Source organism: Pundamilia nyererei, unplaced genomic scaffold, assembly GCF_000239375.1.
Source record: "Pundamilia nyererei isolate P.nyererei 1_Seehausen unplaced genomic scaffold, PunNye1.0 scaffold00234, whole genome shotgun sequence".
In the NCBI taxonomy this organism is placed as follows: Eukaryota; Metazoa; Chordata; class Actinopteri; order Cichliformes; family Cichlidae; genus Pundamilia; species Pundamilia nyererei.
The window spans coordinates 486,144-511,525 of NW_005187635.1; the positions used below are offsets into that span (position 1 = coordinate 486,144).

A 25,382-nucleotide genomic window follows, 5' to 3' on the forward strand; every position below is an offset into this window, starting at 1 on the left:
GTTTGTAATAAAGAAAAAATGCTTTAAGTACCAGTCTATCCACCATTTATATAGGCTGTCCAAAGATACTGTAATTTATCATTGTACCGCTCACTACATGCAGTCAGATTACATTTTAAAGAGCACCATTTCCTTTAATCTCCAGACCAGTAAAGGTAAAAACATGAATATAGAAAATGGCCAAGTTAAGCAGCACCGTGAAAAAGATCAAATGGTGTTGCTTTCTTAAGGAAAAAAAAACATGTTACAGTTATGACTCTGAATAATTGTGCTGATACACTTTTAAAATTTGATTGGAGCAGTAGTTTTATTTTCTGTAATCCTTTGGTCAGACTCACAGCACTTCTGTTTTTGCCAGTTAGTTTCTGTTTTGTTTTTTTGAAAAAGAAAAAAGTTGTGTTGCGTTATGAGCAAAAGGTTGTACACGCCAGGGAAGTGACATCAATACTCCATATAAATATGCTCAAATATTGGAAATCAACCATGCACCACCTTTTGTTTACACATTCATACACACACACATATTACCAGTTTTTCTTAGACACTCCTATTTGTTGTTAAGCACTCATTGTCACAAAATTGCGAAAAAAGCCTCTATTTGACGCCCACCCACAACCATCTCTGTGGAGCCCTCCAAGAGGCGGTCACACACTTGTTGACCCCTCCGCCCTTCACTCCAGCGCCGTTTGCCATGGATGTTTCAAATCCATCTGACCTGCCTGTGCTAATGGACGGCTATTTTGGGAGAGGGATGGCAAAACCGTCTGCTACTCACAACGGCCGCTGTGAAAAAAATACGGTTTGCTAAGAGGGAGGTTCTCCTGTGTATGTGTGTGTGTTCACAGCCAGCCATACCAGTGACTAAGTTCCATGTTGGGTTCATGTGTCGCTGTAGGCCATTGGGATTGCTGTTGAAACATGAGATATCTTACTCTTGCAACACTAAGACTCTGAAATTAATTCCCCAGCAAGTACGTCTTGTCAATTTAGCCTTTTGCCCACATCATTATCTTGGTTTTATGAGGGCGTTTTATTTCGGATGTTTTATTTCTTCACCCTCTGAGGTGCTGCCAGTGTGTACATGTTCGTTACCTCAAAATTGTCCATCCTACGCAAATTTTAAAATAAATTTCTTCCTTTAGACAGATAAACCACATGCCACTTTTAAAAGGAAACACCTCATAGTAATATAAGCATTCAGGCCCTTTTGGAAAGAGCCTGATCAACAGGTTGAGCAGTGGAACATGCCAGTAGGTGAACATGCCTCTCTATTGCTTCTGTAAAATCATCTCGCTCTGTGGGACTTGACAAGCACAACACTGTTTCCATGAAGTAGTTAGGCTGAGTAAAATATAAATAAAAATAGAAAGCATTGATTTGTTCCCTATATTTAAAGTTTATTTTTTTTAAAAGAGGGAAGTTGCTGTAACAGCAGCTAAAACATTAAACATAAACCTATAAAGAAAAAAAACTTAAATAAAGAAGAAAAGCTGAAGAAAATGATGGAAAGAGTACAACATATTAAATACTGATACTTTTTTCAGTTGATGGGAGCAACGGTGCAGTGAAAGACTGGAAAGTTGTGTAACTTCTCTAAAAACAGCATTACTGAGACGGTAGCCCAATAGTAAAATACTTTCTATTTCTCAAGATAAACTTCCAGAGAAATACAGAATTTCATCATCTACAGTGCATGTATCATTAGGATTCAGAGACCTGGAAAATCTCTGTACCTAAGGGAACAGGCTGAATATCAGTACTGAACGCTGGCTGTGATCTCCACACTGAAAACAGACACAAGTCTGTAGTGAAAATCTCTGCAGGAGCAAAAGAAAACTTCTAAAAAACATTGTCAGTGTGCACATTTTTTCCCTGCATTCACAAGTCCAAGTCAAAACTTAACCATTCAATGAAGAAAAGTCATACGTAAACAAGATGCAGAAATGCTGCTGCCGTCTCTGGGTGGAAGCTAATTAAAGATGCACTGAGACGAAGCGGAAAACTGTCCTGTGGTCTGACCGATCGTGGATGTCCTGTGGTCTGGGATAAAGAAAAGGGCTTGATACCAAATTATTCTTTTTGTAGTTTTTTAAGACATTTCACAACAAGAAATTGGATGATTCTCGCAGGAGAATATCTGATTTAAATAAATAAAAGTATCTAATTTAAATAAATAAAAAATGGGGATAAAGGATACCTCATAGACGCTTTAAATTAAAAAAAATTGATGCAGTTTTGACTTAAATTTCTAATTTTTCCCTTCTCTCTTCCACTTCTTACACCTTTCACAATCTCTGAAGTGAAGTTATCACACATGACCATTTTCTTCCCCAGCTGCAGCAGATGTGCAGTTAACTAAGAAGACAGATTGTGTGCCAAATTATAGAGAAACAGCTTGTGTTTGGTGATATTTGCTGAGTTATTTGAAGCGTTGCATTTGAAATTACCTGCTACTTCAAACAAAGAAAACCAAGTTCATTTTTGCTCTTCTCCTTCTGTAGCACCTACTAGTACGACTGCAACTTTATGTCATCTACATGCATGACAGGGATAATGCAGGGAAAAAAGGTGTGAGTAGCGTCTGCAGGCCGGCTGGTTGGCTGAAATTACTTCATGATATGTTGATTGAGTATCATCTGTCATCAGCTGGAAAGAACTCCAGGCTTTGGGACATGAGAAATGAACTTGGTTGATATTATGTATGAAACTTTCTTTTTGATTTCATTAATAATTGAAGGTGCTCGAATGCTGTTTGTAATCGCACAGGCCCAGTTTAACCCCTAAGATTGGTTTAAATCTTCTCATCTGTTTGGGAACAGTGAGCAGAAGCCACCATGCTTGGCACTGAAATTAACTTACACATTTAGCCAGGTACCGAAAACTTATAAAACTTTACAGACGTTGCAAAATGGCCTCATTCTAAAGGATATTTGAAACTTGACATGAACTTTAAGCAGAATTGAGCATATGTGAAGCAGAAATGAAACAGAATAGTGTGAAATTTTCTGCTTTCCAATGATTGATTCATGTAGAAGAAAATTCCATAAAAGAAGCGTGTATTTACTTACATGGCTTTAAATAGATCCTGTTCCACTTCACACTAACATTTTGCAATCCATTCGCCTGCAATAAGATTTTCATCCTACTCTCATGGTGAGGACATTATACATTAAACACTCCCTCACACACACAAAGTATGGGCCAGTTCCTCCTACTATTTCTCTTAATGTGTCCCTTGTGCTGGAGGTGTGTAGCTGCCAGCATTGTTCACTGGCTACGCTGGACTCTAACAGCTGTGTGTATTTACCGATGATAAACACACAAGTTGCTGCAGACATTTTAGCCCTGTAACTGTGTTTAGTAACTGGTAACCTTTATTTTTTATTTATTTGTTTTTTTAATATAGGAATTGAAGAACAATATTAAAAGTCTGTAGGTGCGCTTTTGCTGTTTTTCTTTTTTTTTTTTCTGCAGCCGTCTTTGTATCTGTTCAGTATCTGTCAGAAAACAGCACAGATAAGGCGTTCCTGCATGTTTGCACATCCAAGACTGGTCCCACTGGGCTGTGTGAGCTGTTCCTCCAGTGCAGCTCTGGGGTGTGGATCACAGGCTGTGCGACGGGGCCTCCTGATGCAGCTTCTGGGTCAGGCCGTTAGGAATTATTGGTAAGTCTGGAGATGCAGCTTCAGGGCTGGGCTCATTGACTCTATGAAAGGGTAGTTACTTGGGTGGGGCACATCACTGGCCTCCCACACTTAAAGTTTTTGTTTTGTTTTGCTTTGTTTTAAATATGATGTGCTGGATCACTGGCAGGTAAAAAGGGCTTTTTTCCCTCCTCACTTTTGCCTATGAACTCATTAGATAGGTGTTTTCCCAAAGCTCAGTTCAGGCATGAGAGCTCATGAAAAGATTAAACAAATGAGAGTGAATTATTGCTCAAAAATATTAGCTGTAATAAAAATATAGAGAGAATTTATTAAAATTCTGCAAAATCAGAATGATAATTCATCCTGCCAACGCTCTGCTTGTATTTCCGAGCTCATTCTTTTATTCAAGCTCGAATTTCAAAGCATTTTTAAATATGCTGTGTTTGGAGCTGTTAATAATTTGGTGGAGTTGGGGGAGATTTAAAGGAATTTTGTGGTTTGCCAAACTTTGCCTAGGGAAACAAAACTCTCACAAACACTCACAGATTCTTTACACATGACTAATAGTGATATCAACACATACCAGATAAGGTACTGTATAGTGCTGCAGTTAAAGAGGGTATATTTTAGAACATCTCCGGCTGCAGCATTTGTGTCATTCCTCTTTCTCAGAATAAAAAGGAGAACTTTTTTTTGTAAAGTGAAAGTGCAGCAAAGAGCAGCATTTACCATAGCTTATCATAACATTTGTGAGAGGAGTGCATTTCATATGCAAGGAATGTCTGACTCATTTTTCCTGTTTGTGTGCGCTTGTCAGTTATATCTTCAGAAAAGCTGATCTAAACAAGATTACTTAGATCATTTACACGTCTCTTCTCCCCGCAGAGCTCAGGGGACTGTTTTTTTAGCTGTCACTTTGCATAGACAACGGAGGCCTAACTACCCAATTTTACATAGCAGTTGAAGCCTGATAGCAAGCTTTCTTGGATAAGCTTCCTGCTTTAAATAAGCTCATGTGTTTTATGCTGTAAACCATTCACGAGTTCTTCAGCACTTTCAATCGTAGCAGATTACTCATCGTAAACGGAAACGACAATATTTTGTAACCATTTTTTTTAAAATGGAGAACTTGAAGCAGCCAAATGAATCATACTTGTACGCATCTGAACTTTATTGGAAGGATTCGGCACGTGAAAATGCACACGTGTTCCCTCAGATGCGCCTTTTGCATTTTTATACTTCTAAGGTTGACGATGTTCAGTGCAGTTCACTGTAGTTTATCTTTAATTGGTCCCACATGTACAGTGTCAGAGCACCAAATTCGTATTATTCCACAGGTTTAAGTAGTCCGTAAGCAACACACTGTTCACTCCTGTTTGGGCATCGTTTGCCAAAAAGCAACTGTGCCCAGCTGCGTCGGGACATTTGATACATTTGTGGGCTTGTTTTAAAGATTGGAGGACAAAAAAGTTCAAACACTGTTGATCATTTAAATTAAACGTTATACAGTAAATATTCTGTGCACAAGGACAAGAAGACAGTTTTAGTTTTAAACAAACTTTATTCAGCATTTTACTCAACCAGGAACAAATCATTTGACAAACTTTATTTTATTTCACTTTTTTTTTATATTACATTGTCTTACATTTGTCAAGGCCATTATCGATTATCAAAGGACTCAGTCTCTCCAACCCTGTCTGCATCTGCCTCAGTTCAATCTACAAATAGCCATGTCCACGTATAGGCCTGGGATTCAAAACTTCTTCACTCTATTTTCTCTGGGCCATCAGCACAGCACCAGACAATCCCCCCTTTTCATATCTCTCCAGCAGATGAACTGTCTAACCTTGTGTTAGTGAGCATTACTCTAATTTAAAGTTCCCTTGATGGACTATGGCCAGCTGCCTCGGGGCAATGGCTCTCGACGACACTATCTTGTGATGGGATTATACAGACACATGCACACAAATGTCCTGTTTACCCCTTCCTGCTCAGCTTGATTTCACCAGTTTGCTCACACTTTTCAAGCTTTTTCCAGCTAGGTAGAAAGAGAAGGGGAATGTTCAGGAGTAAGCTTGAGAACCCTCTTTTCACTTCTCTTGTCATTGTGGAGTTCTGATTTATTTATTTTTTAGCCATTTTAACTCTCACAGAAGCACTTGAGCAATTGCAACTCGCATTATTTCCCCTGTATTAACAGGACTTACAGGACTCCAAAACAGTTGCAACAGTTGCAAAGATTTGTTCTGATAAACAATCTTATCACTGAAGCTGGTGACTCAATGGTGACGTGCAACTTTGGTGGATGAGACTATAGCAAGTTTTACACATAAATTCCAGGTAATGTTGAGAGAATCAGGTCTGCACATTGTCCAGAGTTGGCTTTTCTCACATGTGATAGATGCATAGTGACACTTGAAATGCATTGAGCAGTTTAGGTTTGGGCAAAGAGTGGCGACTGGATAGTCTGCGCAGGAGGCGGGACATGATGCAAACTCACTCTGTGAATTACCTGAACCTTTCACACATGTGCTCATTTGGACTTTACTTTCTACAAGGAGGCTGCCTGGGTAATGTCTGGTCCAACTGATATAGATATTTACATTCTAATATTCAGCTCCGCTGGTTAATGTTAGAAAAGTTCAGAGCTACAATGCATTTGAGAAAATGAAGAAATATTCCCTGTAAGATCTGACATGGAGGTAGCCGTCATGATTTTGACAGTTAAATGACAAGTTTATCAGCAAGACACTTAAATGAGACAAAACACAATAAAGCTTCTGTGATAAACATACTTGAGTTTATTTCTGCATGACTGCAGAAGCATGTAGAAGCGACGGGTTGAATGTGTAGAATACAAGCCCTCCATTCTCACTGCGAGACATCAGACCCTCAAGGTGAGACATTTATAGGACATAACAAGAAATTCAAAGGCTTCATTCTTGAAAAACGTGCAGTGTTTTGCACTTCCTCTCCCTCCCAGAGATAACGTTGCTATCCTCAGGGAAAGCAGCTGATTTATTGACAACACAGCACCGCAGCTGAAAGTTTTAAAAGCAGGGGATTTTTTTTTTTTTTAACTTGAACATTTTATGGACTTTGAACCACGAGACACAGCGTGGCAAACGAGATGAAGACCTCATGACTCCCAACAGACAAGACAAGCAGGGAGGGATAGTCTCCCCCATCAGCTCTCTCTGTGGGACGCTTTTGTTCGATAAGATGTCATGCACCACACCCGATTTAAGTCATGTGCTCCTCATTGAATGACGACCAACACAAGTCAACAAGGATGTGTTTGTGTGTGTGTGTGTGTGTGTGTTTGAGCCACTCGGTACATTTTGCGCATGTTTGTTGTTTAAGGTCATATCGTCCATGTTGTGCTTGCATATCTCCGTGTATGTCTAAGTGCATATTTCTTTGCTGCGTAGCCAAAGTATGAAAGAATGTGCTGGACTGGAGAGAAGGTGCTGTGTCCCTGTGAGTGGGTGTATATGGTCTGGGTCAAGGCTTTTTAGTACATTAAGACCTTAACTCTGCTCCAGGGGACTCTTACTCCACACCCACGCCTCCATTTATTAAACTCTGGACCACATCAACATTCCTGGGATTAGACACAAACCATATAGCTACACATGCACTTGCGATATATTATCGCTGTGAGATACATTCATATATAGCCAGCATGAAACTGTTGGTCAGCCCTCATGTGAGAGCTTAATAGGGTCTTTTGGCTGTAATGAGCAGAGGGACTGACACATTTATTCTGCATCTAAAGGCACTTTGCAAGATAATTAAGGTGGCTACAACCACATTTAAGTAAATTCTCCTCCATTTGCTCAGTATCTAAAAAATGGCCTTGAGTATTCCACCGGGGGGGGGGTGTTGATGATGTCTCCAGTAATTCGCAGTATAATTTTGGATATCTGGTAACAACTCAGAAGAGGTTGAGTCACAACTTTAAGTTGTTTTTTAATTTCACTTTTGCAGTTTTGTTATGTTTAGGCACCAAAACTGCGTGATTATGGTTAGGAACATATTTTTTGGTAACCATTTCCTGGAAGACTGTCTCTTTTTAGGTGAGTCACGATGAAAAACATTAACCAGCCCCAATATGATTTTCCTGATTTTCTGTCAAAAATGTGTTACAGTGGCTTGAGAGGTTTTCTTAATTCACTTCAGTTGTGTGAATTAACTTGCCAAATTACATTCGTCGCCTCGAAGCACAATGTATTGTAAAGTAAAGGCCAGAAAACAGAGAAAATCCCAATATTCAAACATTAAACTGAACAAGCACTTGGCAACAGTGGGAAGGAAAAACTCCCATTTAACAGGAACAAACCTCTGTCAGAACCAGGCTCAGTCAGGGGCAGCAATCCAGTTAATGGTACATAGTTCTGGCTTGTGAGCACAGAACGCCCGCCCACTGACTTCTATTAACGAGGGGCAGCCAATCAGAAGAAAGGAGGATGAACTAAGGGGCTGCACCAGTAATGTCCAGTATAATATATGGATAATGTTGCTCTAAATTGACTCCAGCAGTATCCAAACATTTTTTTAAAATGGAGCTGGATATAAGCACAATATAACACACACACACATATATATGGAGGTAATACACAGTGCTCTCTTTTGTACAGGGTATAAACAGCATACTGAAGCTCCCTCTCTCTCACTGTCACACGCACTTCCTGTTAAGCCTTTAATCACAAACATGCTCATTTTCAGTCCTCATGTTTACCCAGACAGATCAATCCAGCTGATCCAGCAGCTGCTGGACCTTGATCTCAAACTACCCCTGACAGATAGAGCCCCTGTTGGACGACATGCTCACTTTACTGCATGGGTAGAAGCAGGGATATCATTTATTTAGGCTGCAAATACCAAATTTATGATTGTGTGTGATTGTATGTAAATGTAGTCTATCTAGTGGTCCAGTGGAGCTACAATCTCTTTTAGAGGGGTATCATTATGTATGAGTGTGCATATATTTGCACGTACAGTGTTATTTCTTTGCCTCTGTACTGGTTTATGGTTGCACACATATATTCCTCTATGTATTCCACCTGTGCGTGCGCCTGCATGCCTACATAGTGGGTGCTTGCTTCTGCATTAGCATGTGTGTGTCAAGAGCATGGGTTGTAACTCACTTTGACTTCGAGCGAGGCCCCTGGCAGGGAAAGCTGTGGGCCTGGCAGGTCTCAGCAGGGCTCTAAAGCGGCTCAGCTCAGCTCCGCTGGTGGCTGCAGGCCCGTCTCCATGTCACTCGGAAGATGTGTTCACAAGAACTCCTTACTGGGAGGCCTCCAGCAAGAAAGCAGGATAATGTCATCATGTCTTATTGCTGACAGCCATGTTAGCTCCACAATAGGTTCAGAGAGACTGTGCTGTAGAGAAGCACAGAGATTCATGCCAGTTGATTTGTACAGTGTTTGCCATTTTCCCATTATTAATGGCAGCAAGGCCACTGTTAGAGCTGCTGCAGGCCTGCCAGATCTGCCTTAGAGAATAGGCAACTATGTGGCACCTCTTAAATTTTATCTCTGGCTCTTTCTATTCAACTTTCTAAAAGTACACAAAACAAATTAAAAGATTAATAATAATATCTGACAAGGAATTGACTTAAAAGTTGCTATACTTAATTCTGAAATTGATATATTTAGTTTAAGTAGCAGTATTATAAAACGAGGGTTAGCAGCCAGCTTAGCTCTGTAAAATATGTATTAGACAAAGTCAAAAATGTATATTTTTAAAATTTATATCCCATATGTTTAATGCACATACAGTCAAAATAGAAGAAAAGGTATGTTTTTGGGATTTATTTTTAAAGAGCGGGTGATTTATGTGAGGAAATGTTCCCCGATAAACAGAAACTGGACCCAGTAGCAATATGAAGAGGAGCTCACATAGCTCTTAGATGAAAATGCCTGCTAGGCAGGAAAGTATAATTTCTGTGTGCTACGGTAAACAAAACAAGTCCAAACACATCAATCACATATCAAAGGTCACGAGGCTTATCTCAGAATACAGAGTATGTCTTTAAAATATGGGTGCTGTTCTCAAGTATCTTTTTCAAAGTACTAAAAGTGGTTTCAGAACATAACTCGTGTGTGGGTAAAACAGCAAATAACACGTAAAAAAAATTTTTTCATTCTTTTGTTCTACTTTACAATAAATAAATAAGTTTGATGTAATTATCCGTTTTCTGGTTCAAATGCTTCTTCACTTCCTAAAAGCAAACAACACAGAGAAATCATTAAGAGTTAAAAACACTGGAAACACTTTCATCTCCAACAAAGGGACCATTGTGGTTTTTCTTTCAGATGTTATAATCAAAAATGTCCCAAAAAAAAGGAAAGAAACAGGAGAGGTACTAAGCCAGTTCCCTAGTTGACATCTAAAAATGACATGCTGTCTTCTGGCCCTGGTATTTCTAGAAAAAAATGCAGCATTATACATATATAATATAATATAATATAGTTTCACTATTATCTCAACAATTCACAAATTTAGATTTTTGCCATTATTGTATTTAAATGCATCGTTCATTGCCATGAATTCACAATAAATTTAATATAATCTAAAGATGCCATGTAGCTCAGCACAAACAGCCTGCCTGCCTGGATTGCTCGGGCCGAGTAGGTTGAGACAGGGAATGAAATGCATAAAGACGTGGATGTGGAAAGTGGGTGAAGCGATTCAACTAAAAGAGGGAGAAAACACAAAGATAGAGTCGTGGGACGAAGGTGGAATCGGGTACAGAGAAGCGAGAGCGGAGCCATAGTGAGAGCGAGGTTACGGCCTGGACCCTGACCCAGATTTTATATATGGTCTCTGACAACCTGATCTGACCATGATGCTGTGTGGTCTTCTTGTCTTTCCATTCGTTATGGGTGCATGACGACCACAGAGATCTCCTCCTAGCTCTCCGTGCAGTCGTTTGACGAGATGGAGCACGTTCGTTTAATGCCGCATTAAAGTGACGCCAAGCTCGAGGTCAGACGTCGCAAGGTCCTCTTTTGTGATTTTCAAAAATGTACATGCTCATCCAGCAACGATGGAGAGAGAGCTAGAAAATGGAGATCCATATAATTACGTTATGCAGCTGCTTAAAAACAGAGGTTTGTCAGTATTATGAATAAGAACATTTTCCATGCAGACTGGAAAATGTCTTAAACTCAAAGGGTAGAAAATTTATTTATGTACCAGCAAAGAGAAGAACACTCTGTGCAAAACAAAGTCACTGGCAGTTTGTAGGAGCTCGGCTTTTAGTTTTGCTGGTTTGCTGACAATGCCTACGCCTGCTTGGTTACTTAATGGCCAAGAAGGAGCAAATGCACGTGCTCATATCAGCAAACGTACATGCTCAAAAAAACAAGAATCTACATAATTTCTCTTAAATCTTTCTGCTTGCAACAAAAGGTTTTCATTCTTAAAATATTTTTTAATTTTTAAAAAAATCCATACAGGGATAGAAAAATGTACAATTCGAAGAAGTAGGCAGATCATTTCTCTGTGTACCAGTAAGAGAAGAACACTGGGTGCAAGCTGAAGTCTTTGGCAGAGGTTGCTGGCACTTGCTTTTTGCTTTTGCTGGTTTGCTGGCAATGCCTACGCCTGTTTGGTTACTTAATGGCCAAGCAGGAGCTATAACCAAGCCAGCTTCTTTAGAAGAAGAAATCAAGATTTTGGGGCATTTGGCAGAGTCAATGGGATTATTTTTTAATAGCCAGTATTAATAATTCATAATAAAATCCTATCAGAGAGACACTATCATAGTAGTGTCTGTTGTAAAGCTGCGGTTTTTATTTGCTCCATTATTACTAACAAAATAAAACGGGGAATGGGTATGACGTTGTCTTTATATTTGGGAGGTATTACAGTTTATAGGGGGGCCGAATGTCGGTGTACATTTCTTGAATTTATAGCCTGCCTCTGTGGATAAACATAAACCGACACACACACACATGCGCACAACTACACTGTGTGTTGAGATCACTGGGAGTTAGGTGACAGATACTGAGAATGCCTGGGCCTAAATTAAGCCCACTGCTTCATCAAAAACATCCTGCCTTTCTGCTCAGGCTGAGATTGTGTTCGCTTTTCACGGGGAGCTCAGGTAAGCTAGTGGGGGCAAACGCACTTTTATTCACACGCACGCTCAAGCATTACATTTTGTTACAGAGGCTGTGAGAAGCGATGGAAAACTGTCCTGTTTAATCTATTTAAAAAAATAAGCGCTATTGCTCATATTATTCTTATCACATATTTGCGATGATAAAATTGACTCACTGCAGCGTTGCTGTTTGTTGTGCCAAGAACAAAGACATGGAAAAAATGTAATATTGCTTTATAACCGTCGCTCCTTCTCTGCAAATAAAAGACATGCACCGCTTGGGATGATTCCTTAAATGTACTGTATAAATTCTTTAAATGATGACAACATAGCTGAGCTTAGCCGAGTTGACACTCGCATGCATACATGCACACAGATGTCGTTAGAATTCTAGAAATGTTCCTAGTGCTGTAGGTGTGTGGCGAGAAGTTAAAATAAAGAGTTTTACATAAAAAAAACATAAAAGTAGCTCATAAAACACGTTTTACTTTAACGTAAACACTCAAATAAAAATCTATACATGACACAATGAATGCATTATTTTGATTTTTTACAGTGAGGATCTGTTCAGAATGAGTTCTCCTCTAAAACACACGAAGGCATGACCTTTGCTTCAAATGCAGCATTGTTCTTCTGTTCAGTTACTTCTAGGAAATGTTTTGAGTACCTCTTTCCATATGCTTGCTGGGAAGGAGAATAAATTCACCTGTATATACACACGATCACAGTGTGACCTATATACAGTAACAAAGAGCCAAAAAATTGGGTGTGAGCATAGGAGGCTAAGGAGGCCAGGAGGGAGGGAGGCAGGGAAGGAGGAGGAGGCGAGTTCTGCACCACTCTGCTCCAGCTCCGACTCTACTGGTGACCCCGCGGCTGTAAATCTGAAAGCAGAAGACCATTCCTCACTTCTTGTTTTTTTCCTTTCTCCTTTTCACTCTCTGGCCCTTTCACATATCAGCGTCTGTGAATGACTTTCAGTATTTGATCTCGGCTCATTACATCTGCTCAGCAAGTCACAGTAGGATATTTAGTTTTACAAGTGAGATCGGGAGGTGAAAATAAGCGTTTAGTTGCAGATGTTTGGGACTTTTTCAAACGACAACTTGAAGTTAATCAGATATGATGTGACCGTCACCACAGCAAATGTCACTGTTGGCCTCTTTGTGTTAACAGGCAGCTTAATTAAGCAGTCACGCTGCCTCGACGTTCAGTTCGGTAAGCAGAGCTACATCGCGAAAACAAGTATTAAGCCATTTTTACTCGTGCTCATTAAGCATGCATGTCTTCTTATTTACACCCACTTCAAAGCTTTCTGTGTGACAGTTGCCAAGCGGGGGAAAAAAATGAAAGGGAAAAGGCGAGAATAAGAGAATAGACTCACTGATACAGTCAATTTCCAGGAAAACCTGACTGTGACCAGTTAATTATCTTGATGCCTAACACACAACATGTCTGTCTTAGCCCGAATTCAATGCCGTGGCAGCTGTTAGAAAAGAACAAAATTTGGTGACGGCCAGGTAGAGGTTTTTAATGCAGGTCCCACCGCTTTTCACCAAACTACGACTGAAATGTTTGTCAAAATGACACTAAAGGTATAATATCTGCAGGGGAGTTGCGTTTCCCTAGCAAAGTCTTCCCAAATGAGTCCTCCTAATGTAACAGAGTAAACAATTCTTGGCTTCTAGTTTTAGAGCCAACTTCCAAATTTTAATGTTTACCTACCTAATTCCCTCCAGCATGAGACTGGGTGGAAAAACTGCCATACGACCGAGTCACAATTCCAAAACCTTAATGAATGACTGTTTTAGTTAGGATTTTTCAGGGATCATTGTGCATTACCTGTCAAAATTAACTATATCAGCATTTCTGAAGACACTGCCGGAGTCTGTGTGTGGCTTAGTATGAAAATGTCCATGAGCAAAAGACTAATATACGTTCTCATGTGTGTGATCTGAGATCATAACTCTGTGAAACAGTATCAACACTGTGACTGTGATTTTCCCACATGCCGTATTTAGTCCCACAAGGATCCTGTCAAGATCACTTGAAAGTTGTGCAAAGTCTGACCTTTTATTTCTTGTTATTTTACAGTGATTTAACAAAAACTACAGCAGGGAGAAGAGTATAAATACTATTAAAATATTACAGCTGGTGTTTCTGACACAATCAGACAACATTATGTCAGCTGAATAATAGAAACCCAGGCAGACGTCACAATATTTTGGACGTCAGACAGCATCCTGTCAAAAAGACTGCAGTATGCCCAGTTTTTGTTTGGGTTTTTTTGCATTCTCTCTTGTAGTTTTATGAATGTAACACACAACATTTTGGAGCGCGCACACACACACACAAGTGAGCCAACAGAAAGATGATATTGGTTCTGTCAGTTGTGGCGATGGAAAGCAATAAAGTCATTGTCCCTGATCACTGAATCTCGGTCAGTGTGCTAGCAAAATACGGTGTGATCTGTTTCATTATACCACCTTAGAAAAATACAAGCCAATAACATTATGCTTGGTCAAGTAGGAGTCATGATACCTTTTTCACTGCTTAGCTGTCAGCTTAGAACAGGAAACTTGGGTTAGAGTTTGCACAGGCTCACCACAATTGGAAAATGGAAAATTGGAAAAATGTTGCCTGGTCTGATGAGTCTTTATTTGGAAGGTGCGGTCAGTATTTGGTGCAAACAACATGAAAGCATGGATTCATCCTGCCTCGTATCAACAGTTCAGCCTGGTGGTGGTGGTGTATCAGTGTGGCAGACATTTTCATATTTTGGGCCCCTCAAGTACCAGCTGAGCATTTTTTAAACACCACAGTCTACCTGAGTACTGTTGCTGACCATAGTGTACCCGTCTTCTTCTGGCTGCTTCCAGGAGGATAACACACCACATCACAAAGCTCAAATCATCTCAGGCTATTTCTTTAAATGAGTTCCCTATCCTCAAATTGCCTCCACAATCACCAGATCTCTATCCAACAGTGCACCTCTCGGATGTACAGTCAACAAATCTGCAGCAAGTGTGTGATTCTATCGAGTCAATATGAACTAAAATCTCTGAGGAATGTTTCCAGCAGCTTTTTGAATTTGTAGCGAATGAAAGCAGTTCTGAAGGCAAAAGGGGTTCCAACCAACTACTAGCAAAGAATAACTAATGAAGTGTCTCGTGAGTGCATATATCTGATAGAAAGCGAGGAAGTCTCCTAAATAGGTCCCCGTTTAAATTAAAAGTTACATATAATCTAAACATTTAAATGGTAGTGTTTGCTGGAGTTGACGCATGACTTAGATTTCCAAAATCCAACAGACCGCAAGACCCTTAGGCATGAACTTACCTTCCATTTTAGTTTGAGCTCAGCTTATAGCGGTGATTCTGAATTGGATTATTTGTATTTGAGATGCAGTAGCTGATAAAATCTACAAGCACCCTGAAGGCAAAACTGCAAACTCGCACAAATGATGTGAAGAGTGGCTGAAATTCTGAGAATTATTCCTGGAGGGATTGCTCATTGTATAAACGGGATGCTTATTCAAGCTTTTGACATTTTAAATGATGAAAGAAGTTGTGCAGTTCTTTAATAGCTTTTTAAATACTGGCTTTGTTAGCTTTGCACACTGTTGGATACGGATGGGTAGAGAGGGGAGGATGGCAGGCTGGGGTCTGATGAGGGGAATTTCGTACACTGACAAAGTTTAGCCAAGTTTATCTTACAAACTCCATCACCTCCTGACCCACCCCCTTCCACCACCATCCTCCCGTACAGCTTTTAGGAAAATGGGAGTGCTTATTCTCTTATGTGCATGTGCTTTTTAACAAGTTGATTTATGAAACAAGTGTAACTGTTTCTAAGGCTTTGTTGGCAGGATAAGCAGCGTTGCATTTATTCCGGCCTCTACATCTCCTCAGCTGATGTTGCTTAAAGGCATTTGTATCCTCCCCTGGCTTAATACAGCCCGAGACAATTTGGCAATTATTCGCACAGTTTGAAATGTCAGCAGACGTGAGAAAACTGAGAGGATATGAGTCTATGATTCATTGTTGTGTCAATATTTCCAAATAAGAACAGGCTCACTGTGCTGTAGCTCCACGTAATCACTTTTAAGTATGATTAAAACCGATACCTTTTAATGGAGCCATACAGGCGTACACACCTTTCCAAATGTAGGTGGTGGGAAAAGGAAACTGAGAATTGTTGGCGATGAGCATATACTGTATCTCTCAAGTCCTCCATTTATATTCATTATATGCGTTGGCGCACACGTGTTTGAATGAACTGGTTTGTTTTGAGCACCCTGAGCTTTCAAAGAAATAGCTCGGCATTTTTGAGAAGCACGCGCACTTTCTTTCTGGCCAAGAGTTAGATGAGAAGATTGATACCATTCCTGTGTCTGTAGGGTGAGCGTGCAGCTGGAGCCAGGAGCTGTGACGCAACTTGTTTTAATTCAGTTTAGGGATGAAATGATTAGGTGATTGATCGGTTAGTAGATCGACGGAAAATTAATCAGACTTGTCTGTGTTAATGCAATTATCTCTGCAGTCATTTCGAAAGCAAAAATGTGAAAATACTGCCACATTTTCTAAAATGCCAGAATGTGATGATTTTCCTTGCAGTTTTCTTACATGTTATAGATATAATTATTAACTGAGGAGGAAAACTGCTAATTAAGCACTTATGCACATAAGTTACAAGCAAAGTTTAAAAGCTGGAAAACACCAGTGCAGTCATCTCTACGCCACGGTGCTGGACAGCAACAACATCATCACATGAATCAATACCAGCTGATGTATAACTCTGAGGAGATAGTTAGTATCAGGGTTATGTGAAAGCTGATTACTTTCCTCACTGTTTGCTCAGGTTGAGCCTGTTGTCAAGGGCTGATTGGCTGAAAGCAGGTCAAGAAGGTTCTGTCTCTCTATTTATTTATTTATTTTCTTTTAAAGAGGGGCACAAGAAATGCCTGCTCCGCTTTTGATCGCCTCGACACTTTTGTTTGCAGTGTTTGCTCTAGATTTGAGTGGCTTTCAGATCCTGCCGGCACACACCCTAATGGTTAAAGTCTCTTTGCATAAAGATTGGAAACGCGAACGTGGCTAATATGACTCGGCCTGTCAGCTCAGTAATTAGCTCGTTTTATCTCCATCAATTACAGCTGTACAGAAAGGATTAGGTAAACAAAGGTATTTTGTGTCAGACTCATGCCTTGTTAGAAACTGGACGATAACAAGAAGACTTGAGGTTGCCAAGAAATCACACATTAGCCCTTTGAAACTAACAAACTAGTCTTTTATCACTTATATGAGGTGCTTGTAGGTGGAATTTTTATTAACTTATAACAGAGACAGCATGGCTTCTTTCACATTTTTGTATTAGGCATTATTCCACAAAGAGGATGCCCACAGATTTTTGGTCCCTCACAAGGAGATGCGATTCAGAGTAAAAGGAAATTTGTGGTTTAACTGTTTAAGATTTAATTTACTCAAACATATTAGACTTTTCTATCAAAGAAGTTTGCAGACAACATTAAATTTATATAAGAGAGCAATTAAAGAGGTGTGTGACACTCTTCTTTTCTTTAATATTATAATATGTTAGAGTGATGAGCCAATGAGCCACAAGCTCGGGCTTCAGACTGCTCCAAACACTGAGTTACAGGCAGGTTATTTTCTAGTCATGGCTCTTTATAATGTGAATAAATTTGGATGTCCTGGTCATGAATAACACCGAAGCCCCACCCATCAACCGTCCAAATCCTTTGCTTGTGAGGGGCTACCAATCAGCAGAAAGTTAACGTAAAGGGAGTTAAAAAAGCTTATTCCACTAGTTGAACTGAGAGCCTGAACAGTATTAAAACAAGGGATTATTTTGAACTCTGAATCATGCAGGGCTACTCTAGTAGAGTCCAAGAATAAAAATAAGTGTTGGAAATGAGCATAATAGGTTCTCTTTAAGTGTTTTTTCCACATAGCGATGAAAGAAGAAGAAGAAGGTGTATTGGAGAAAAAAGTCAACGTTAAAATTGGCGACATGACCACAGGAATTTGCCTCAATCGGAAACCATGTTTACATCGTTCCTGTGCGGACTCTAAGTTGTACATGTTGTTTGCAGTCAGACATCTACGCTGCCCAAAATTACCCATCCTGTGTGTCAACGAGATAAGTCAACACAAAAACAGCCAAGTACGACAAGAAAACACAAGAGGCACGAAGAATGAAAAATGAAACCCTGTCAACCCAAATAAGAACATCATGCAAGCTCTTCTGAATATTTGGGATGCAAATGTAACAGATATTTCCAAAACTGTTGGTTTTGGAGTCTAGCCTGCGCTGCACCGCTGTTCTTATGCCCAAGGAATGAGAAGGAAGTTCCAAGAAGGCACATTTCTGGGTCGCCTCAGGCCTGGCTGTCACGCCGCGGCTCCTATTACTCCTGCGCCAACATGAAACAGCTCGTCGTTTAAAACTAAAAAGATGTGCTCCACACACAGGCGGCATATTCATGTCCACATCAGTTGCAAAGATTACTGTGAGAAAAAACAATGCAGGTGCTGATATTTCACAGACCTGTCAGCTGTGCAGCTCAACAATACATGCACACAACAAAAGAGAGCATAAAGGACATAAAAACACATGCACAACCTGCCTTTTCTTCTGAAAAACTACTACGAAAGGATCATGCTGCTCCTGTGACTGATGATTTTGCCAACATAAAGACTGAAAAAGCAGCAATTGATGTTTTCCAAGTGGCTTGAAAAACTTCCACTGACAGTTTCGATTGAAGCGGAAAACCTCTTTTCTGTAATGGAAGAAGGTTTTGGGGAAAGATGGGTTTTCCCTTTTTGTAATATCCTCAGAGCCATGCTTGGCACCGACGCCCTCTGGACTGGAGGATCTTGGCTCGGAGCAGACAATGGGGCTTCAAGTGAGTCATAGCAAGTAGAAGAAAAGATCAGAGAAACCATAAAGCTTTGTCATGCTGCTGATTAGCTGGAACTGTTAATTTCATTCTCTTGTTAACAACAAATGTTACAGGGAAGTTTTAGGGATCGCAAGCTTTTGAATTTAATGGAACACCGCGCCAAAAGTGGCCGAGCGGCAGCTCACCATTAACCCTCTTAGCTGTGAAGAGCAGCAAAGAGTGCGAGGAGTAAAATGGCCACCTTCTCATTTCGCCCGCTGAAGTGCTTGGACTGATAAAACACTCACTGCTGCGGGTTTGTTTGGTGAGAATTGGCTGCGGAGCCACTTCTTTGGCAAATGATCTTCCTGCCAAAACAAACAGCCGCTTTTCTTCACCCCTTATCCACATACGCACACAAACACACACATTTTACTTGCTGACTCCACACAATGGCGTGACTGTATCTGCAGCACCAAACAGACATCTGCCAATCGCCCTGCGGACCTCATTGTTACTCAACACCGGGGCACACAAACGCTGAGCCGAGTTCAGTCTCCAACAGATTTTTGCACTGCAACGAGAAAGTTGCCAATGAGGTCTGCCAACGTGCATCGCTGACCCCGAATAGCCAGAAAACAACTGGAACCTGATGTGCCCCCGGACTGTGGTGGGTAAGACAGAGAGAAGACAAGAGAAAAGGAAAGGAGGCTGAACTTGAACTCAGCTCAGGCAGCAAAGCACCTCTCAGCTACGAGGACTGCATTCCTCTGCATACTACACAAACATCGGCACTGTATCTGCACTTGCATATTCAAACAGAATGACAAAAATAAACAGCTGACGATGAAGCATGGCTGCTGATTGAAGTCATGGCTCAGTACCTGCAAGCAGTTACGCATACCCTATAGAAGACTAACAGAAGGGAATAATATGGCCAGGTGCATTTGTGTGCCACATTTGTGTTTACAGTTATAATCCAGCAAGTCTAAAGATCTCATATGGCTATGTGTACAAAAGACACACCTCCTTCTCTTATTTCTCTTATCGCTAAAACCTGGGAGGCATGTGCAGAGTTTATTTTGACCTTTCTGTCTTCCTACAGCATGATCTGACTGCTGTGTGCAGCAAAGCCTTGGCTTTTTGTTTGTTTGTTTGTTTCATTTACCACTGCAGCATGCCGTTTCCAGATCTCTTCAAAAAGTGGCAACTGAAATGTATTTCTTCAAGAGTTTATTTATCGATGCTGGAATTCATAAGTGGATCTTTCACATCACTCAGTCACTGCGAACTGAGTCATAGAAGCTATTCATAAATCGAGCTAGTGATTTACTTCCACCACTCAAAACGTAAGGAATGTCTTAGCTAGTAGAGACAGTAATAATGTGTAAATCAGTCACTGGGAAACATTTGTGGCTCCATCTAATAAAAAGCAATCATTGGTGCCAACAGGAGGTCACTGTAGTACCAGCATAACCATGAAACATTTCCATGGTATGCATTAAAAGTAGCTGCCAATTTTATGTGTGACTGTAATACTTTTTATATGTACATTCACAGAGGGATATTTCGTGTGGGTCTCAGAGTGAACAGTATTCAAATGATTTAAACTGGATTAGCGGACAGCTGATGTTTCGGGGCCTCCGGTATACCCAGCGGATAGCAGGCCAAGAGTTCCTGTTCGATGTGCCAATCACTGGTCATGAAAGCAGATGCATTTTTAAAAAGAGAAACTGTTGTCAGGCAGCAGATGACAGGTTCAAAATTGCATTTCGGCTAGTGTGTTCCCCGTTTTGCTTCCCCCTACACAGCCTGCAGACCTGCAAGCAAGCGAAGCCCACTCAAACATCACAAGTCAACCAATGGAATCCAAAAAGGGTCCGCTACCAAAACTTTTGTGCTGTCTTAAAACCTGGTTTCAAAGAGCAGAGGTGGGTGTTACACAACTAGTGACATTTTTACTTGTGTTTAACCCATTGTCCCAATTTTTCCCAGTGAACATTGTGAATATGTTCTTACTTTCTTTGTAGAAAAAATCAGTAATGTGAGAAATAATACTTTTTCTTCAGCATCTCCGCTGCCTGTTCCTACCCCAGCTCAACCTGTTATTTTACAAAGATCTCTGTTCAAAACTGTCTTTCAGTCTTATCAGTTTGCTTTCATTAATCAAGACCAGAACGCTATCATCCACCCATTAAAAACAGAAAAACAGCTTGTCGCCTCTTTTCTCAGTAGTTACAGGCTAATCTTAAAATTACCTTTTATTGCTAACATTTTGGAGAATGTCATAGCTAAGTGGTTTGGACAAAAAAAGCATCTCGGTAGATTTCAGTCTGGCTTTCATAGACCTCATCAAAACAGCTCTTCTTAGAGTCTCAAACAACCTCTCGATCCGAAGTGGTTCAGGGAAATGTTCTGTTTTGCTGATGTTGTTCTGACCTCTGCCATTGACACTGATGACAATCACGTTATTTGTCATAGGCTGAGATACTGGTCGGTCTCTATCGGCGTTCTCTTTTAGGGCCCTTACTGTTTCTCTTATATCTGTTCGTTCTTTAACACATTTTGAGCACTCAAAAGGACATTTCTTAGCATGGCTATGCAGATGACATTCAGTTATATATCTATTTTAAGCTCCAAGATATTTCTGTTGCACATCAAACTTATGCGAATAGATTCTATTAAAAGTTGTTTAGCTGACAATTTTTGCCAACTTAATGAAGAAAAAACAGAAGTTCCTGTTTGTGCCTATAAGGCTACGTTCACACTGCAGGCGAAAGCCCATCAAATCCGACTTTTTTGACCCTATGCGACCCACATCCGATCATGGTATGACAGTGTGAACAGCACAAATCCGATATTTTCAAATCCGATCTGGGTCTGAATCCGATACATATCTGATTTTTTTTTTGAAAGCGACTGCTGTTTGAACGGTCATGTCGCATTAAATCCGTCTTTTACGTCACTGACACAAGACAGACGCCAATTATCAGCCCTGGCCATCCAGTGTAGATGTTAGTGAAACTGCTGGGAAGACAACGTTGGAGAAATGTGAACATTTTATTTGTACTGTATAATCTGCAGATTCTGACAGAAATCTGCAACTATCCTTTGAAGCACCGCTCCTCTCTAAAACAGCAGTAGAGATAATTATTAGGCCATATGTAAGTAGCAAAATAACTTTATAACTTAAAGCAAAATTGGGAAATGGAAAGTTTGAAACAAGTCTTTATATTAAGGGCCATCAGTCAAACAATACTGGTTGGTCTGGGTCTAAACAGAGCGTGCTGTGTGTGATGTCTTCTTTTGCGCATGTGGGCCACTTTGAGCATTCACACTAGAGCGCGTTTGCTGTCACATTTTATTTGTAGCGTGAACAAGCAGACAAAAAAATCGGATTTGATAAAAGAAATCGGAATGGAGCATTAAGACCTGCAGTGTGAACGTAGCCAAAGAGATTTGTGCCTACGGTTATGGAAACTCGGCTCGCCTTGCCACTTTTGCCAAATTTTCTATCAGGAATGTTTGTGTAACTTCTGACTCCGCTTTCACTTTGGTTGCTCGCGTTAAATCTCTGGCTTGCTCTTATTTTTAATCACTTAAGTTGGCAAGGACAAGGACTGGCGTACATCAGTGGAAGTTTTTACCCATACATCCCCAGCAGGTCCCTCTCCAGCAATCTCTCCATCTGAGCCTGAAATCTGTGAACATTGGGGTATCTTTTGAAAGGCAGCTAAAAACTTACCTTCTGTTCAGAATTTTTGTTTGCAAGCAGAAGCCAATCAGAAGAAAGCTGGCTTAAAGCAGTGGTTCTCAAATGGTGGGGTGTTGAATCACTGCAGGTGGGACTCAAACAACCAGGTGAAAAATATGGGTTAAAATAAGGGTTATTTTTAGAGAAAATAAAGGGTTTGCTTATGTTAATCTCCTGACCTTTAAGTAAAAGTCAGCTTGAATCCTTCTTTGCACTGTTAATGATTGAGTGTGGGGTGTGAACATTTTTTGCCTTCTGAAATGGGGCGTGCCAGAAAAAGTTTCGGAACATCTGGCTTAAAGAACGGGGAAGTGCACTAAAATGGCTTATTTCAGTCAGAGTGACGGAGAGGCTCCACAGAGGCCCAGTATAACATAAATAAGGATTATTTTGAACTGTGAATCTTGCAAAGCTACTCTAGCAGACTCCCACATAGAAAAATGTACTTAGAAATGAGTAAAGGTCCCCTTCTAGGTGGTTTTCTAACAAAGTGCTGAACAGTTCCTCTAAGAAAAGAACATTTTTATGTTTATTAGAGGAAAATGCTTAGCATAGATGACATTAATTATGTGTACACTGTTCCTGTACTGTACTGTACTTCAGTGAAGTTCAAGAATAAAAAATTTAAAGCTGGAAAAGACCATAATAGGTGTGCTTTACTCTTTCAAGTAAGAAATGACCGTGAGAGATATGTGATAGATGATTATATTAATCTCTGTGTAGTCCAACCATAGCCAGTGTCACAAGCTCTGGCTACGGCAGTGCTGCAGGCATCTACAAAGAGAAGGCCTGCTCCAGTTTTTTCTCCCTGTCTCCCTTTTGTCTGCAGTGTTTGCTCTGGATTTGAGTGGTTCTTCTGGCGTTGGAGTGCTGTCGGCCCACGCCCTATAATGCCAACCTCTGTTAGAGAAAGATCTGGGTCTGTGCCACCACCGGTAAGATGAGGCCTATGCTAGTGTTATGGGCGTGCCAATTTCACCTGTTGAGTCATGCCACTATCGTATATTCATCGCCAGCCTATTTGCTGCGTGTGCAAAAATTAATTGCTCGTAGTTTTTGCACACCAAACGGTTTGGTGTGGCAGGTGCAGGCATCACATATGCATGTATAAAACAGATGTGGGTGCATTTGCTCACAGTCATTCAGACTTTCTGCTGACTCCCTCCCCCCTCCGTCATGGAGTCGTCTGTTAACACCCAGTTCACCAACACTCATATCCGAGGACTTAAGCTGTTGAATCGCAGGCAGATGAAGAGAAGCCACGGTGCATGTTGCGCCGCTACCCCTGTTACCTATATTTATTCTCTGTCTCGTCATCACTCTGCACAACTCTGTCGTCCACAGGCTTGCTGTTGTGGCACATTTATCTCTGTAAAGATGGGTTCACATAACCATGAAAGAGCTATTTTTTTGTAAGCCGAGCTGGACAGAAAGAAAAGAAGCAACGAGACTTAAAACGTCTCCCTCTGTTCACTGTGCACTACCGATACATATTCATAAAGCAGTTCTTCTCCTTTTGTAAAGTTTCTTTGATAAAATATTTTGACAGTGTTGCCTAATTTGGAGCAAGAGCAGAGGCCTGCACTGACTTGCTGTAATCTAAAACCCAAATACAAGCCGATAGTTACTGAAGTAAATCTTCCGTTTCAAAATACCTCAACATTTAACATCGATCATACTTCTCATTCTAGACTTTACGCCCGAATCTGTCTGGTCTCCGACAATGTTTCTAAGAGCTACCGTGGCTACTCCGACGTGTCAGGTCAAACGCAAGCTCTGTAAGCGGACGTGTTCTCGGATACCCAGAACGACCTTTAAGAGTACAAAACGTGGTTATCAGAAGGGTCATTATGGCCACTGCTGAAATTCAAATGCCTTTGGTCGATAATGATGCAGTATTTCCAACATACGCTCGTCAGTCACTCGAGAGCTGAGACATTTGGGGAAAATTTGTGTGACTCAACGCAACTGGAGTAGGTTCAGCTTTGGTAAATAATTCATTTATCATAATTTGTGCCTTATGACGTGTCAAATTACACCAAAGTGGAACGGACCTGGCTTTGATGACAGAATCTAAAAAGCTCATCCCTTGTGAATTTGACCTCAGGCTCACCCGGATTCCCCCCCACCTTCCCTCTGTTCTCGGCTGGTAAAAGAAACGCTGCCTGGTGTTGAGCTGGTGCCTCAGGGACTGATGGCGGCTGAGCAGCAGCCATGAGGGAAGCACACTGTCAGTCCTGTGATAGCCGTATGAGATTCCACATGCTCTGATGAGTAATTCCTCCCTCCCCTCTCCATCACCATGTGGTTCGTGGCCCTGAGTCATCGTCCACACTTTCCCTCACTCCCTATCCTCTTGTCTGTCTCTCTCTCTCGACGTGAAGAGGTCTCTTCCTTCAGCGACCGTCCCACAGGGAAACTCAACAGAATAGCCTCCCTCAGATGACTCACTCGCCAACATCGAGAGCTCCACACCATCCGCTCTCCAGCCATGACAGCCCACCACACCACACCCAGGCCTGGATCCCATGTCCTCCACGGCCCGCTTGCCTCTATCAGTGCGTGTCTTCTTGCCTGTCCTTTTCTGTTTTTCTGTCTGCCTGGTAGCCATTTTCTGTGTCTCTCTGCATAGCTGCTGTCTTGTCAAGATGCTTCATTGTTTACCTGTCTTTACACTCCCATCTGTCTGCCTGTATTTCTACCAGCCTGTACTGTACATCGTCATATTCTGAAATTGTTTTTGATATGGCTTCATGCTTGTCAGCTTGACGTATTTGTCAGACTACCTGCCTGCCTGCCGCTCAGTCTCTATATCTCAGTATGTCCCCTGATACTCCAATGCAATGTCAAAACACAGAAGGACACCCAGCGTCGACTTCCCGTCTGCATATTAAACTATAAAGACTGGCACGACTGTAATGGTAATATTATTCAAGTCTGCCGAAGAGAAGCGTTGGATTTGTT

The 25,382-nt window shown here is 40.9% G+C and overlaps 1 long non-coding RNA gene across 2 annotated transcripts in view; it reads right to left on the reverse strand.

The window, feature by feature from the left end:
• Nucleotides 1–25,382, reverse strand: part of LOC102200164 (uncharacterized) — a 36,653-nt gene that overhangs the window by 7,825 nt on the left and 3,446 nt on the right. For both annotated transcript variants that reach the window (XR_312146.1, XR_312145.1), the window contains exon 2: nt 8,798–9,034. This is a non-coding gene — a long non-coding RNA (uncharacterized LOC102200164). The remainder of the gene's footprint in view (nt 1–8,797; nt 9,035–25,382) is intronic.